Below are 19,449 nucleotides of genomic sequence, written 5' to 3' on the forward strand. Positions count from 1 at the left end.
GCATCGCAGGTACCTAACTGCTTTCAATATATTGAGTATCAGCAAACAGTCTTTCAGATTGTACATACTTATGCTGTAGCACTTAAAATAAATTTTTAGCAACTTTACGGAGAGCACAGGGAGAATTGAAATTGGCCTGTAGTTGCTGCAGACTGCAGATATGCCACGCTTTGAACTTGAACTGTATTACTAAGCTTGGTCATCTGCAACGATACTACGTCAGCATAAAAATTTACAGAATTTAGTAATCTTGGGAGACAATGCACCTGAAGCTTAAAAAAAAAGGGAAGGAACCATCAGGTTCTTCTCCACCCCAGCTATCAAGATTCTCTAGGATTTTCTTAGCATCCCTAGAGCAAAATGCAAATTTTGTAAGGATAGGTTCAGGATGACAAGTATTGGGAAGAGGGACATCCTCAGCAGACTGCTTAGCTTCAAAAGCTCAATGAAACAGTTCAGTAACCAATATACTATCATCTGTTAGTAGTGGTGGAATGGAAGGGAACCTGACACAAAGATAGATGATGCCAATTTGGTTCACCACAAATGCGGCTGAGTATATTCCTTCCAGTTTCCTCTTCAAAGAATTATTATAATTTCTGTTGGCAAACTGATGTCAAAGGAGAATTTAATGGTGAGACTCAACAAAAATGGTGTAGGATATTTCATGAAGAATGATTTCGTCTCCAGTGTAGAATTTGGTTTGTGTCATGGTAACTCTGAGATAGGTATCATCAAACCATGGAATGCAATTCATTTGTCCTGAAACCGATAGCTGGGCTACAGTTAAAATAGGACTCAGTATTTCATTTAACTTAAGCTTCAATCTTTAAGATGTCATGAAATATTTTGTGCCTGAGATGGTACTGACAGAGCCGTCCTAGTAAAATCTTTGTGTTCAACCAGACAGTTTTTCCAACAGTGGAATTAGGAATATACTGATTGACAGATACGTCCATCTAAATTGCATTGATCGGAAGTGGATCTCACAGACGTTATGTATTTCAATAGGTGGAACATTTGTTAGTTAAGACCTAAGCTATTACCAGAAATATTGCCTGTTGGCTCGTTCATTAGCTGACAAAACTGCAGTTGTCTACACAGAACTCAGAGGATCAGGCTTTGAATCGTCGATCTGTGGAATTCTGTTTTATGGGCCAATCGCTGTGCTTTTTACTATGATTTTCAAATAACGAATAAAAAGTTTTTGAACTGGTGTGGCTGAATTTAATATGAATATTCATACCTCTTTTATATTATTGTTTTTGTCATACACTGTTTACTGAAAATCTTGAAACAAAGCATTTGGCACTTTCCATTAAGGTTTTCTTCGGCGATATATACATTTCCGGACTTAAGGTATGTAATCATGCCTTGAACGACAGATGTCTGTGGACGGTAAATGAAATCAGGCCCATCAAAACCAGTGGATATAATGACTAAGTTTCTGGTTATAAAACTAGTAGACTGTTTTTTTATAACATGACTTGAGTTACTGCTCTCAAGTTCAGTATCCCCGTAGGTTTGGATATTTTCAGGCTATTAGTGTCCTTGTGAACTGCAGTTTTAATCAGAAGTGTTTTAAAGTTAAATGTTTAGTTATTAGACTCGATGTTTCATTTATTATGCATTTTAATGGTTTGGTAGCAGTTTTATTCATTTCTTGTTTATTATTTGATTATAACCTGTCCTGCGAATTTGTACTCACTATTGCGTTTAAATTACTTAAATCAATTTAATTGATTTGGTGATAATTGTGCGATTTAATGGAATGAAATAAGAAACAAAACACGATAACATATGTTATTTCAATGTAAAATTAGATAGAAAGAGATTATTGTACATTATAAATGGATGTAAGATGTTATCGTGAGAAACTTCCATCTTTTCACTTCGTTTTCATGACAAAATGATCGTAGAACAAAATATACATTTCAAACAAGTGTTAATTCTGTCTGAAACATATACAGTTACACCTTTGTTAAGAATGAAAAATATACTCACATAAGAATATTGATGGAAATTTAGTCTTTTAGGTAACAGCCTTTTGTCAGAAAGACAGCCATGTCGAAAGTAAACAATAACACTGCCTAAAACTCAAAACTAATTTTGTAAGTGCAAAAGATAAACAATCAGTTCCATAAAAAACAGTAATTTTCAGCTTTGATTTTTTTAACTGCATTAATTTCTTCCTACAAGGAAAAGGTTAGATTCTTCCATTTTACTGACTGTTTTGTGAAGCAAATTCTTTGCATCAATTTACGTACTGAAATAAGTTTCTCTAAACAGGACTAAAATTAAACATTTCTTTTGATGATGAAAGACTAGGGTACATACTGTTAAAACCTATAGAATGTCCAAACAGCAGTATAATATGAAGGGGTTCTCTATAGAAATAGTGGTTTATCTTCTTAAATTCAGAATTCAAAAAGCCAGAAAAATTATTATGCAAATGCTAGTTACAAAACTGAGGCTAGGACACACCAAACATAACTGCAGTTTCAATTGGGACATTGAGTCCAGATTAATACATGAATGTGATAATGACTAAATGAACGGGAAGAAAATATGAGACAAAAATAACCCAAGTTGATGGCAGTAAAAGCACAAGACTGGATCAATCCTTCAGCTGAAATTCTCATTATCTTCCCAAGAAAATACAGATGTTATAAATGACATGTCTGGTCATTTACAGTTATCGGACGCTTTACTACTCCTAAGTCTTTCCTTTTTCTGTTGCTATCAACAATTATAGCAAGAATAAAATCTCCATTATAAACCTTTCTGTTTGAACCAGGCCTGTTACTTAACGATATCATGTATATGTATATAAAAGGCAAGAAATTGAAGAGACCTGTGATTGCCGGTCGAGGGACACGAACCCAGCGTCACCATAACCACAAGGAGGTTACGTTGCCGACCTGACCACGAGAAGGATACATATACCTGTCGTTTTCAGATATATTTATTAGAGCTGGAATAGACCCCTCCTCACCATCGTAGCCAAGTGAGCAATCGTTTTTATTGCTTTTTAGGCTGAAATATATATGTAGAATCTACTGGTCACTTTTACCAGACACATATGTAATTCTAATAGCCACAATGCCCTCTTAACTTCTCGAATTCTTCACGCTTTTTTGGATATGCTTGTAACTACGAAGCCGTAATATCCAAAGGCAAGAAATTGAAGAGACTTGTGATTGCTGGTCGAGGGACACGAACCCGTGTCACCATAACCACAAGGAGGTCACGTTGCCGACCTGACCACAAGAAGGATAAAAGTCTATTGCCTCTCGTACATACATATACCTTTCGTTTTCAGATATATTTATTAGAGCTGGAATAGACCCATCCTCACCATCGTAGCCAAGTGGGCAATAGTTTTTATTGCTTTTTAGGCTGAACTATATATGTAGAATCTACTGGTCACTTTTACCGGACACATATGTAATTCTAATAGCCACAATGCTCTCTCAACTTCTCGAATTCTTCGCGCTTTTTTGGATATCCTTGTAACTACGAAGCCATAACATCCAAAGGCAAGAAATTGAAGAGACTTGTGATCTCGTGGTCAGGTCTGCAACGAGGTCACTCCCAAGGACGAGGTCATTCCCAAGGATGAGGATCCAAAGAAAGACGATGCCACCCACAAGAAAGGTGGTCCTCCAACATCCTGCAGTAGATGCTGCTAGGTCACTACTCCAATCTAATACCAACTCCAACGCTGCACCCATACTGACTCTAGGAAGCTGAGCTACTGACTCAAATGCTGACTGACTCCCTTCACCTCACACTCCACCGACGACACCTCCACTGCCAATGTGGTGAAACAACACAGGAGGGACAACAAAAGAAAGGAAACATTCGAATTGCAATTGTTCCCTTCAAATAACCACTCGAACGTTACAATATATATATATATATATAATGTCTGTTTGTGTGTGTGTGTGCATGAGTTCGTGTGTGTCTGTGCTTTTATGAGAAAGTAAGCACGTGTGTGTAGACGTAAACACCCATAAAATGATAATGAAAGTGGCAAAAACCATTCTATTCGATTACTCGCTTCAATCCTGGATTCTGTTTTGTATGGCAGGAAGCAGCGAGTGAATAATATTTATATTTGCTGGGCACTATGGACAATAGTCTGAATACTGTTTTTGTGAATGGATTAATGCTGACTGGCTTGGAAATGTCTTACGTTACTTGTTTTGCAATAGTCTTCACGCATTCTCGTCAGATATATATGACTCTCAATGTTCATCTGTCAGGTCTATCCGGCCAGTGAAATATTGAATGTTTCGTGTGTTTAGACAACTATCCTGAAAAATACCAACAAATATCAGCTGAGAAGGCATCAGCTTCAAAATACACACCAAGTAAAGGTGACCATATCTAATGAAAAGACATCTTTCTCTCACACTAATTGCGAGAATCGAAACAAATAAAATGGATAATCAATAAGCAACAGTTCCCCAAACTTTACTTTAGTTTTTCTAACATAAGTATTGAAGAGGTTCTCGGCATTACATATCTTGAAATATTCAACCAAGGGGCCTTTCATTTCATCGAAATATTTGATTGGGTGTTACTGAAAGACTATTCTGCTGTTATGAGATATACGATTAATTCAAAGCCTTAGAGTATATATAATCCGTGTGACTGTACCAAACACTCAACTTGGTGCCTAACGCTTCACCTTTTTAAAAATATTCCCTGCCAGAAAATATGCAAGCTACCCTTCTACTTCCAACCTGGGTATAACATTTCTGAAAGCAATTATGCCCTGTGTCTGTCATTTATTTCTTTTCTAAATCCATAAATAACTCTGAATTTTCTACGTTCTGAGATCGATGTGAAAATATGGTGACAATGTCAGCAATCAAATAAAGGGGAGGAAGCTATGTAAAAGTGCAATATAACTTCTCCAAAAATAAAATGCACCTTCCAGTGAAGGAAAAGACATTTACTGACAAGGGAGTAAATGATACAAGTGGTATATCTCTTCTGAATGCCGATATAACAACATCCTCTTTGTAACAACAATTCTCAGGGTATCAAGATGCCCTGAAGGTCAAGAGGGGAAAGCATCGTATCTAATATACTTAGATTACGTAGAAGTGAACCCAGTTGCATTGTCAATAACCGGACCCAATTGTCAGTGTAACAGGAAGCATTACATAATACGGATTCGCTAACTTTACCAGAGGAAGTCTGCAGTACAGTACCTCACCCCTTCCCCCTCCCTAACAAGACCAGCAATTCTTTGACCTTCCTGCACCCGACTGTATGGTTCCTATTTAGAGATTCACCGATTCGTATCCGGATACTGTAGTACAATACTGTTATGTATAATAAACGTCCCGTGACTCCCGTGACCTGTTCATCCTTCCCTCTGGAGCAAGAAAATTAGGGACGCCACAGGTAATAATGGGAAAATGGGACAAGGAGTTTTCTGTAACGAAAAACTGGTTCTAGGTGAGGTTGTTACATTTCCCTAAGAATAAAAAATGAGTTATATATTAGGTGAGACAGAAATTTTGTTGCAGTATGACCCATTTTGTTATTGTCCTAAATTAGCGGATATAAAGGAAATGAACAGATGCACACCACCAGCAAGAGAACCCACATAGGCGACTGTCACTGAAAACAATACTGTGAATAGGTTGGAGTTGATAACCTGTTTAACTATTCTAAGTTTAGGATTTTATTTTTGTAAAGATGATTTTCATCAAGCTTTTCCAACGGCTTCCTTCTTTACTAAATAATTCAGGATATACAAAAATCAAAAGTAGCTAATAAAAAGCCGAACGAATACCAAAATAAGAGCAGCCGGTGGGCTGACATGCGCCTACGAATACTTCATTGGCTAATAGAACTATTTGCTTATTCTAAAACAACCAAAGGATAGGTTGGGAGTGTCAAAATATGGCGTGTGTCAACTGTCACTATCGACTAAGCTCTACTAAAATTCACGAGGTATGCTAAGTTTGTTTTCTGGTTTCGCTTCTTTTGTTTTGTTTTATTTATTTATTTATTTATTTTTTTTTTTTGGCTTCATCCTAAAGATTATTTACATTCTGTTTTAAACTTACTATGTTTAACTTAGGAAAGCAAAAGCATACAAACTTGAGAACAAGACAAAAATGACCAGCACAAGACCCAAATAAAAAAAAAAAAGCCTTATATTATCCTTTTCCATCTGTCACCCTGCATCTTAAACAGGAGTGAAAGGTACTAAAGAAGCAATACCGGAAGACATGGACACGGCTCTGACGTTTACGAGGGGACAAAGCGATCGTCATCGCCGCAGATTATATACTCCAGGAACAGTTCAACCATGAAGTTAAAGGAAGGGAAAATACAGTATGCCACATGACACCAACAGCCGCAGCATTTGTAAGAGTTGAAACAAAGTAACGGCGGTATCTGTAGCAGTAGGAACAACGCAATTATGATAAAGATTAATTTCTGGACACGGCAACAGCAATTCTCTTTGTATAGCTATGGAAGAAATTGAGAGAGAGAGAGAGAGAGAGAGAGAGAGAGAGAGAGAGAGAGAGAGAGAGAGCGTTTTCAATGTTTTCCTTTTTAACACTACAATAATGGTATATACATCACAGGAAAAGAATCACATAATTTCGGATTAATTTGGACAACTGAAAATTAGTTGCTGCGGGTCTTAGAAAAAACATGATTTTTTTAAAGTGAATTATTGGCTGTACAATCCATTATTCTAAATATATTTGTGTAAAGAGTCCTTTAATTCTCTCGACTAGAAGAGCTTACCAGGGTTGGAAGACTTGAAGATTATTATCAATAACACAGAGAAAACCACCAACGACTGACCAGACTTTTCAGATCGCAATTCATGTGTTCTTTCCAGAAAGAGCAATCATGAGCATGACAAAGATGAAAAATTGTACCTTCAGTGCTTTTGTTCCCAGAAATATCTTTTACTCTCACTGAATGCCGAGCTTTTCCAATTAATACCACTTTAACAACAAAGAAAATTATCCAATTATAAACATACTCGGTGTTTGTCTCTCAGCATCATAGTCAGAAGCAAAAGAAAGTAAAAGACAGCTCGTTTATGTATCGCAGTAGAATATCTAGTAGTAATCATTAGCATCCGGAAAAAGCGGTCACCATTCTGACGAGAAATGAACAGCATAACGCTGCCACACGACAAAAAAATAACTGCAGTTATGCTGTTCATTTCTCGTCAGAATGGTGATCGCTTTTTCCGGATGCTAGAGATTACCACCCTTTAAAATTTAAAGGGTGACATGTTAAGTACTAGTAAGATTTAAGGGCTCCAATAACACTTATGACGTTGACAACAGAATAGACAATTCTACAGATGACTAGGATATTCTATTAAAAGGTATGTAAAGAAACAGCAAAAGCAACACCCAACACAAGTGCTGCCATCTTTCTTTAAATATTATGCATGAAAATCGATTATTTACTCCAAAGAAATATATTTATAACTGATGTTATGACAGCCAAATCAATTGATGCAATAGTAAATAGTATTTTTTGTAGAATGCTATTATTTTCTCACATATAATTACGAATTCTCTTTACCTAATGTATTTATCAGCAGCAAAAGTACTGCCAGTAAGTGTAGCAGTACTGCTACATTGAGGGGTTCAGTTATTATTATTATTATTATTATTATTATTATTATTATTATTATTATTATTATTATTATTATATTATTATTATTATTAGTTATTATTATTATTATTATTATTATTATTATTATTATTATTATTATTATTATTATTATTATTGCTAATAGATTCACAATTTCGTGAAAACCAATCTGAGTAATAAAAATCCACAATTATATAGTAAATATATTAATATGTAAAAAGAACCAAAGACTTTCGAACACATGAACGGTGTTCCTCATCAGTGTTAACGTTAACACTGATGAGGAACCTCGTTCAGGTGTTCGAAAGTCTTTGGTTCTTTTTACATAATATATTTACTGTACAATTGTGGATTTTTATTATTATTATTATTATTATTATTATTTATTATTATTATTATTATTATTATTATTATTATATATGACACGTCTAAAAAAGAGAGGCTAAACGAAAATAAAGAAAGGAATAACATTTAACGCTGGGTTAAACACAAAGTTGCCCTTCTGAGGAATGTTGCTGCTAATGATCAGCAAAACTTGCAGCACTCATAATTTTGGCTGGATTGAGCATCAAGGGCGTCAATAGAAGTTCCCTATTTAAAAAAAAAAAATCTTGAAAAAGAGACTAAAGAGTGTACCTGTAGTTGGTGGTCTAAATCACAAATATTATTGTTGGGGAAAAAATTAAATCGTCAGCCTGGGCAAATTCGGGTGTTCGCTCACAAAAATTCAGACAGGCAGAACTATAATCCAAGAATAATCACAAAGAATTGGAAGATGGCCTAATTTTAAGAAATAGGGAGCTCCATCATCAAATACTCGAGAACCTTTAAGCGCTATTGCCTTTACAAAACGATTTGCTAAACATGAACGCGATGCGAAATTGTATATACAGTAAGGTTTTTGTTACATTGGAGTTCACCTTATATGCCTCACTATTTATTGAGCTAGTCCACATCTTTGTTAAGACTATCAATAACTTTACTTTGCTTGTTGGAAGTGGGAGAATAGTATCGCCTGGTGTACTGTACCATTTTATTTTGCAGACCAACGATTTAAACAACTTTGTTAACAGTGTAATAATTTGCTTCATTTTTATTCGTGGCCTTTTAAAGTAAATTACTTTCAGTTAATTCCAATTTAATCTTCTATTTGTGCCACAAGAAAAGCTGGTTAAGGTTCTTTTCGCTCCCACCGAAGGTTGTTATTTAAGTGGTACTTCGCCCATGAAAGTTTTTTTCTCTCTTTTCATTTATTTATATGGCTGAATGCTTGTTTGGTGATTCCCCGTTCGTTGCCTCACGTGTGGTGGGGACCGTTGGCTGAGGATGAAGGCAATGTGTATTCGGCTTCTTATCGTGGAGGTTTTGCTGACCTTATTCCTGTAGGACATCAATATTCTGGAGATTTTTATTCTGTTTGAACGCCTTGCTGCATTTGAGGCCAACCTTTTTCTCCATACTTCGGAGGACGTTGCCTGGAGACTTTGTTGCAGCTGCTTACTGAGGGGCATCTCCTTTGCTGCGATCGGACGCCCTTCCCGTGCGTTCTGGAGAGCACTTGCCTGTGCTCCCCTGTATCTACTATTCGCTTTGCATCCTTGGACTTGCCTGTGGCCTTTGGAAGGACAGCCTGTCTTCCCCTCGTCTTGCGTGCTTTCGTCCTGCTAACCTCCAGAGTCGTGAAAACGCCTGATTCTGTTTTGAAAGCCGGTAAGGATATAAACTGTGTTCACTGTATATAGACGTTGCTGACGCATGTCAGTGGGCTGTATCCTCCAGCTGCAGACTCCTGGTGACTCCAGGACCGTTTTTGGACAGCCATGTGTGTGGTGCTGCCCCTTCTATAAATTCAACGTGCTATCTCCCTGGGCGTGGGTTAATTGATGTTAACATCGTCAGTTTTTTTTATTATGTATGTAATATTAAGGTTTATTTTGTAAAATTTAGGATTAAGGCTCTTCCCCCTTTCATTCTCTTATACTAGAGTTTTCAGGGGTTTCATAGGAATAGGTTGTTTTCCTTCCTCTTCCTAATTACTGTCTCTCGTTCCATCGTGTGAAAGTTTAATTTAGGTGAATGTTTTTTTGTACACCCTTATTCAGTTTTTTTGTGGGGTTTTCATTTAAGATATGATTAATTTTTTTTTTTCGTAATAAATAATTAAGATTGTTAGTAATTTTCGTTATCCTCTTTGAGTATTTTTCTGTGTTTTTGCTCTGTTGGCGATCTTGCCCCTTGGCTTTAAACAATCCTTTGTGGCACTGATCTTAAAAATGAAAAAGAGCCTGCTCTTGCCACTTCTTAAATCTTAAAATATTTGTGAACATAAGTTCATTACAACAGAAACACAATTCATACACGGTGAATGGTGCCGAGAAGAGAACTTCCGACACTCAAATAACAAAGATTATATATAACAAACCTTGAGGTAAATCTTGAGCCATTTACTGACATTGTGACCCATTCATTTTAACAGGTTGCAAGTCTGTATTTTTTTTTCATTTTATGAAATACCAAAATTCCAACAAAATTATTTCCTCTATATATCTAGCAGACAGTAAAATGATTGATACTTTAATATTAAGCAAAATTTCACAGAGAACCAGTGGCACTACTGTTCATCACAAATGACGTTACCAAACTTCTGTAAGGGTATCTAAATATTCTTCAGTAACTGGTTCAGGTGTGAAAGTTGATTTAGAATTCTGCTAGTGGCGTTAGAATTATGGAGGTTTGACTTTACAAATGAAGACGGGAAAATTAGAGGTAGATTTCGTTTTCCCACCATAAGTATTCAGTTTTACGATGGAAGTATTTGGCTTCCCATTTGCACTAAATTTATAATGGTAAGTATGTGACTTTCCATATGCAATAAACAATTTACAGTGACATTTTTGCAATCTGCTACTGTCCTGAATATGGACATATTTACAAAAATTTTTACAGAAATTGTAATATTGGTAATTCGAAACTCAGTGTTCACCTATTTTGTTATTTCTCAAGGTATTCTTGGTAATCCTGAAGAATACCGTCAGCTTTGAAGACAGTATTTCAAAATTGGAACCTGTAAATATGCTTCGAGCCTTTAGTGACACCTAGAAGGTTTGTGACAATATTAACAGGTTCATGGAAAAGCTGACTAATTCCGTACCAAAGAGCGGGTAAATTCGTACAGTTGCAGCCGTCTCCGTAAAGCTGAGATATTAATTTGAAGCAACTCTGGAAAAACTACGTAATCACTGATGCTTGGTGCATTTCCAGTAATATTTTGTTTAATTTCATAGAAGAAATGAACGAATCTTCAGTAAAGCACTTCCAACTTTAGCAAACAAAATTAAATTGAACAGAAAATTAGTCTGCTCTCGGAATGAGTATTTTATTCGTCTTCCCTATAAAATATCGTCTTCCCTATCACAATATTTCAAAGAGAGAGACAAAAGTTCTCAGCTGAGCCCCGAATACTTGAGACCCCATAAAACTAAATTATTTATGAGTTCTTTAGTGTCTGGCAATATTATAACTTTAGAAAAAACCAAAGGTAACTTTTAATGCATCATGAAAAACCTGTATTGATCCTGTCTTCTACACTTAAAGATATAGCAATGAAGTACGACACATTACAGGAATCTGATTACAATTATTGGTAGACGGATTTATCTAATCTAACGTCTAAACTACCAGTTTGCTTTGCTTAATATGTCCAAGCAAAATGCACTCATTGGAAGGAACTACTGAAAAATCAAGGAAATTCCAGCAAGTAATTTGTTCCTATCAGGAATGTGTTCTTCAGTGAACTAACTGGTAAGCTATGTAAATTCCATGCTTTCTTATTCAGGCATCATCAGAATGGTGTCACGCCTCTGGTAATTTCCGATTTTAATGATTCGATAAGCTTCTTCCATGTATTTGTTGCCTACTGCCATCCTGACTTAAACAGAACAGAGGATTTATTAGTAACAAGGCTGTTTTCTAAAGGTAACTGTACCACATTCCAAAACTACTTGCTTGATATACTGTAAATTCTCCCACCTCTGAAGACTCAGTGAGCAGAGTTGACGCAGGTTTATATTTTCCTCTATCACCGGAGTGTCCATGAAGACAGCCAAATTGAATTTCAATTTTTCTAGCTCCTTTGTTCCATACCCCCCCTCCCCCTAAGATGTATCATTTAAAAAAAGCTAACCAACTGCTGCTTTACTTAGTAGATAACTAAAAAGAAGACAACTACTCCAGCTGAACCATGATGTAGAAACAAAATTTCAAAGACTTCTTTGTTACTGCATGTGAATCCTTCCTTGACAACTATAAGTAATGTCCGGGAAAAGAATGAGAGCATTTAAAAACTTAGTATTTGTTTCCCAGCTCAGCGAAAACCACAGGACAGAATTAATTTGAATTTTTATTTTGATAATTAGCCGCTAAAACTACTCAGTCTGGATCAGGATGTTTGTATATGTCTAGTCATTTAATCTTTATCAGTAATCTAACTTCAATGCTTACTTTGCTCTAGATTTGGAGCAAAATAAGTTCGATAGCTTCGGAATTGGAAAAACATTAGGACCAGTAATACAATTCAGTTGGTTACTTTACAATTTTTTTTTAACATTCTTCTTATTGATCTGTAATGCACCTGGCAATCCCTTCTCTATTTCAGTTTTCAAAACCTTTCTTGGTGCAAGGTAGGTAGGTTTGCAATTCGGTTGAAACCCGATGGATATTTCGGACACGTATCGTCTGGCGTTATGAGAACAGCATCTGCATTTCTAAATTGATCTCTAGTCGTGGCATTGTCATTATTACTCAAAACGAATATTCATCCCCTTAGATCAAACCAGTACGTCACTTTCTTGACCAGCAGTTCCTAATAATCGGAAAAGAACATTTTTTTCTAGTTAGAATTTTTTAGGGCAACATGAGATTGAAGAAAACGTTAGTTGTTTGATCAAGAACATCAGGACAGCTAGTTTGTTATGAAATCTGTAATAATAAAGAGTTATAGAAATAATTTCCATTTAATTATCATTCTGTACAATAATAAAATGGAAATTCGTATCATACGTTATGACCTCAGCAAGAGTGAAATATTAAAAAGAAAGTTATCAGCTTGGAACAAGGTTCAAGGGATCAAAACAAAGGAAAAATATCAATGCAGATGATCAGCATTGATTTTCAAATTTCAGAGAAGTCTGATAGACAGTTCCATAAATCATTAAACACATTGTTTCCTCTTCACATTCATTTCGAGAAGGATAATATTACTAACATCGGCGACTGCTAATAAGAACACATACAATTAAGTATGGCACCAAAAAACAATGGCACAATGGCGCCAGTCAGTTAAGCAAGAATTTGGCAGCGTATTTCCTTACCTTCCTTAACAACCCACTTCCTTCCAACAGTGAATTCCGTGCATGAAAAAATAAATGCCTTTGCCAAACCTTTATTTCACACAAAAATTTTGGCAATGAACTCAGGCAGAAAAAAGTATATAGAGTAACAAACAAATCTTAACTAGAAAGTGCATTTAATTAGCCTTTCGAAAGTTGACTCGATTTTCAGTGAAGAGTTAAAGTAAAAAACATTTACACCAACATATGAATTTAAAATTGTAGTTCCCAAGGACATGTAAGAAACTTTATCAACTTGGGTAAATATATATTGCTGCATAAAAACACCCCTAACATCCTCATTCAGCTTTTTCTTTCTTTTTTGTTTTCGAAGGCGAAAGTGTTTGTTCAACACCGTTATCTCAAAGGAAAGAAAATGCCTTCGTTGAATAATGATAACACCGTCACTTCAAGGTCGTATCGATAAAAAAATGGGGAACTACGTCTGTGATCGAGACAACGTCTGCACAACTGAGTTGGACCCAGACATCAGTATCCAACGCAAGCACAAAACAATCAGATAACTTAACGCAATCTTGGAGAGCGAAAGTATTAACGATATACAAGATAGACTTAAACTCCTTCAAGACTTTAAGCTTGGAAAAAATCTTCCCACAAAATAAGAGAGAGAGAGAGAGAGAGAGAGAGAGAGAGAATACTTCTTGTCCCTACCTATTGAAAATATACAAATACCAACTGCATTGTTGTGTGCTACGGTAAACATCATATAATTAAGTGGGTTTGGTGGTGTGTATACCTTTATATATACACGAATTAAGTATGATATTTTCTGTATGGAAACTGTATATGATATGCCCTTGAAATATCTCCTTAATAAATAAAAAGGCACAAAGACATCAGATAACTACACCCCCAAGCTTCTTTAAAGATGTGTTTATTTTTGAGCTTGTTAGGCATGAATTCCAAAATTGATAGTTTTAATCCATGGTCTGGCTGAAAAAAATATTGTTACTCTCATTTGAATAATTGTCTTTCCCGATAATTATTGTTCGTTTCTTTTAATAAGAATTTAACTGGGCCTCTCATTTTTATCAACACTTGGAGATTGCAAGTTTCATCACAACTGTGCTGACTAAATCGCATACTTCAGATTGCTGAGCACGGATATTAAAAAAAAAATTGGTGAATTGCTTATGCTTCGCAAGTTTTTTCTTCATCGTTAATGCCTCTTCTATAGATCTTCCTTTAAGGCGGGGAAATATAACATCTCTGTTTACTGTCTGTACGGAACATTTCGTCGGCTGTTCCTCTGACTCAGAACAACGCATCTGCTCTCAGACGTCATTTTGCCTTCGCAGTTAAACTCCTTATGCTCTCATCTATTAATTCCTCGTATGTCTGGTTCCTGTCCAGCAGAACTTAACATAACTGAAAATATACATAAACACGTATGTATATATATATATATATATATATATATATATATATATATATATATATATATATATATATATATATATATATATATATATATATATATATATATATATATATATATATATATATATATATGATGAGTGTATAAATAGAGGCAAATGCTACGTGGCATTTCCCTTATATATATATATATATATATATATATATATATATATATATATATATATATATATATATATATATATATATATATATATATATATATGTTGTCGGACCCTGTTTCTTTCCTTCAAAGGGCCCAACACTAAGGTAAACGTGTCCGGCTTAGGGCGTGTGATAATTATTGTAAGTAGGAACAAGTGGCTCTTTAAAACAGTTATTAAATTGTAAATTACCGAGGTTAAAGGAAAATGATTAATTGTTCCCGTTTCTTCTTTATTTGTGATTTTTGTCTTACAGTTCCACCTATAGTTCTTAACTGTTTCTTAATGGTTCGAGACTTTAAGATAATGGTTTCGAGACTTTGAAATAATGGTTTTGAGAGACTTAACGAATTAGATTACGGGGACTATTGTTTGAGAGAGTCTTTCTTCACTAAAACACTTCTCCTTCTGTCTTTTCTGCTTCCCACACTTCGGAATAGTTCTCTCTCTCTATCTTCCCACTCTGCGGCTTTCTCTCTGTCTCTCTCTTTTCTCTCCGCAACTTTTCTCTCTGTCCTTTCCTGTATGCCTGTCCTTATATCTCCCATTTTCCCTTGTGTCAACCATGATGTCATATTCTGGGCAGGTACTGCTTTTCTGAGGCACCTCCTCCACTTGCTTCATTCCAACTTTTGGAGGTGTGTTTTAAGGAATTCCTGTTGATTATTGGGTATTTGCTCCTTGTAGGATGTCCCTAGGTCTCTGGCACTGATGGCATTTGATTGGCCAAAACATCTAGGCTTGACCTGTGGGCGTGGCTTATTTCCTTGGGCTATCGTTTGAAGTCAAGGGGGGGTGAGGTTTTTCCCACACTCTTACTAACCATAAGGTTCCTTCGCAGGACCCTCGTGGATTTCGAAGGCACGGCCAGATGCAATTTCTCTTAGCGCCTCGTTAGTGCTGGTGTGTTCTTGAAGATATGGTTGGAGACTTGTTTTGACGGCTGGAGATTTATTACGTTATGGTCCTTCGTACTGACCCAAATGGAAATAGGATATTTCTACTCCGAAAAAATACATTTTTCTCTATTCACTCGATACAGTCTCGGCCATGCTACCTAACTGGCTCCTGACAGTTTTCTAAATAAACAAAACAGTATGGACTATGAGGGCTCCTAACAATATGCACGTTTTGTATGACAAATTCCTTCTATGTATCTGGCTTTAAGTATTAAACAATCGTAAATGATATAAAAGAGCAAAGAAACATTAGCAATTATCTATCCAAGTTACATTTGGATTTACTCAGCCCTCATACCTAGCTGCCTAACAGGTGGATTTTAAATTCTTAAAAGTAACCAATCTGTACAATCATAAGGTGGCAACCTTCATTTCTTGGCCGTTCTTCATGGATTTCTTGTTGGGCTCGCTGCTACAAACGAATGATAATGTCCTTACTTGTATCTTGGGTGTATTCAAACATTGTGTAACTAACATGTGTAACTTACTTGTGTACGTGTTGCTTGACTTTATCAATGCAAGTATAGATTTCTCTTTGCATAGGAAACTTCTACATTTTAAATGACTAACTTGAAAGAATGACTGGCAACTTGGGTCGGGAAAACAAAGTAGTACTTATGAATATTTTTTGACTGGCAAAACAAATCGGTAAGCTTTCGCTAATTAAAGTATCTCTAAGAAACGAAGATCGTAAACGTGTTAGTTCTACGGGAAAATAAGTAATTACTATTTCTACTTCTAGTGTTAGTATAGTTCATGCACTCTTTTCAATGTTGACATGTTATGGGTTATGCCAAGACTTCTCCTTGGTGAGGTATCCTTAAAGTACTCTCACAAATCTTACAAACTGTATTTCTCATTTCTTTACCTTTTACTTCTATGATTAGTACACTGACACAAATATTCGTGATTTGAAAACAAGATTCTCGTGAAATCATTTAAAACCTGTCTTAAACTTCTAGCTCATTCTTCTATTAGTGACAGTGGGTTGCAAATCCCTAAAGATGACTGTTAACCCTTCTGACTTTAATACGTTACATTTCAGAAATTTTACTTTACTTTCTTGCTTCCAAGTAATTCCCCTCAGTTAAAGAAAAAGTAAATTCGAAGCTACGGCGCCTTAACCCCAAATTCTTTTGTTACAAGACCGACTAATTAAAGTAAGCATTGCAACATTATAAAAAAATAGTTTCATTACTAAGTCAACCAATGAAGGCAAACTCAGCAACGAAGAAATCAAATACAGGGAATAATAGGATGAAATGACGGGTTTGTTCTTATCATTATTACTGAAATGTGACTCTTCTATTTCTTAGGTTATATCTAGTTTTTTCTTCTGAAGTAGCTGCTTCTAATTCTTCAGTCAGTTCTGCCTCTTTAACTTCTTTTGTTCTCTTGACTTTATCTTTATTTATCCAAAATCCTTCTTCTTCTAATGATTCAGCATATGTGGAAGGTATTACTTCATTCACCTTTTCACTTTCACCTTAGTCTCTTGCACATCTATGACCTTGTATGGCCCTGTGAATTTAGTGGCTGACTTGTAATTAATTCCACTTCTTACTTCCTTCTTGAGGTAAACTTCATCGCCTATCTTGTAATCTACTGGCCTTAATCCTTCTTGATACCTGTCTATCATATTCTTCTGAGCTTCCTCTAAATTCTTGTGTAATTGCTTATGAATTACCTTGAAATTCCCAATTCTTATTTTCATAATGTCTTCAGAGTAATTAGGCTGTAGTGGCTGATTTAGCCACGCATATGGTAATCTTGGTTCAACAAAAAAATAATATATATATATATATATATATATATATATATATATATATATATATATATATATATATATATATATATATATATATATATATATATATATATTATATATATATATATATATATATATATATATATATATATATATATATATATATATATATATATATATATATATATATATATATATATATATATATATATATATATATATATATATATATATATGAATTTTTCACTTATTGACACATGTTTTTTTCATATTTCCTTTTATATTTCAATATCATACATTAAACAAATATCGTTTAACATCCAGTTCACTATTGGAATAACTTAGACCCAAGGAAAATTAATTAGAGAGTGGTATGGGTCAGTGGTTAAAGTCCCTGTTTCTCGTTGTTTCCAATTCAGGCAGCGGTTCGACTCCTGAATGGTGACGAAGCGCTTATCATTTATAATTACTCACGGGTGTAAGTTACTTCTGAGGTTTAGTGAACTGGATATTACATGATATTTGTGAGATATATATATATATATATATATATATATATATATATATATATATATATATATATATATATATATATATATATATATATATATATATATATATGAAATTTTTATCACACCATGATTTATTCACAATCATGAAGCTACAAATGTCGCTTAATATCAAATTCGCTACTTTGGGAATATCTCTGATGGAGAATTATCACCAGAGGAGAATTTATAAGTGATAAATGGATTGGTACTGCCTGTTCACGAACCCTCGACACAGAACTTATCCAGCAACTCCAGTCGACGTTACCACTGAGCTATCAAGAGAGGTATAAGTGAATGCTGATTCTGCTGTACTTTTTTTCCCATCGTGAGCAGGGAAGTTGTAATTAGCCTCAGCATTAACCTACCTCCGCCATGATAGTTCACTGGTACGTTTGGAACACGCAGCTATTATTATGAAATTTTTTATCGCACCATGATTTATATACAATCCTGAAGCTACAAATGTCACTTATCATCAAATTCACGCTACCTCGGGAATATCTCCGATGGAGAATTATCACTGACAGGGAATTTATAAGTGATAAATGTATTGGTACTGCCCGGTCACGAACCCTCGACACAGAACTTATCCAGCAATTCCAGTCGACGTTACCACTGAGCTATCAAGAGAGGTATAAGTGAATGCCGATTCTGCTGTACTTTTTTACCGGTCGTGAGCAGGGAAGTTGTACTTAGCCTCGGCATTAACCCACTTCCGCCATGATAGTTCATTGATACGTTTGGAACACGCAGCTCTTATTATGAAATTTTTTATCACACTGTGATTTATGTGCAATCATGAAGCTACAAATGTCGCTTAATATCAAATTCACACTACCTCGGGAATATCCCCGATGGAGACTTATCATCAAAGGGGAATTTATAAGTGATAAATGGATTGGTACTGCCAGATCACGAACCCTCGACACAGAACTTATTCAGCAACTCCAGTTGATATTACCACTGAGATTCTAAGTAAGTATACCTTAGTTTTACCAGACCACTGAGCTGATTAACAGCTCTCCTAGGGCTGGCCCGAAGGATTAGACTTATTTTACGTGGCTAAGAATCAATTGGTTACTGAGCAACGGGACCTACAGCTTATTGTGGAATCCGAACCACATTATAGCGAGAAATGAATTTCTATCACCAGAAATAAATTCCTCTAACTCTTCATCAGCCGGTCGGTGGAATTGAACTCCGGCCCATCGAGTGACAGTCTGAAGCTCAACCGACTCAGCCAACGAAGGGCTGAGAGATTCTAAAACAAGAAGTGGAAGGCAATAGGTGGGTTGAGAAGTATTGTACAGGATAGTGGTTTACAAGAATATGGATGGTCTGTAAAATGTCTGAAAATTCTTATAATTTTAAAATGCAACCAGTGCGATGACTGACATCCTAAGGGTCGCCGAGTAGATCCGACATAATTTCAATTAGTTCCGGAAGGGTGTCCTTGAACCTGAAAAGCCTCCACTAACTTCAAGACTTTTTGAATACAAATAGAAATTAACATTAAGCCACAAA

Source organism: Macrobrachium rosenbergii, chromosome 8 (genome assembly GCF_040412425.1).
Source record: "Macrobrachium rosenbergii isolate ZJJX-2024 chromosome 8, ASM4041242v1, whole genome shotgun sequence".
In the NCBI taxonomy this organism is placed as follows: Eukaryota; Metazoa; Arthropoda; class Malacostraca; order Decapoda; family Palaemonidae; genus Macrobrachium; species Macrobrachium rosenbergii.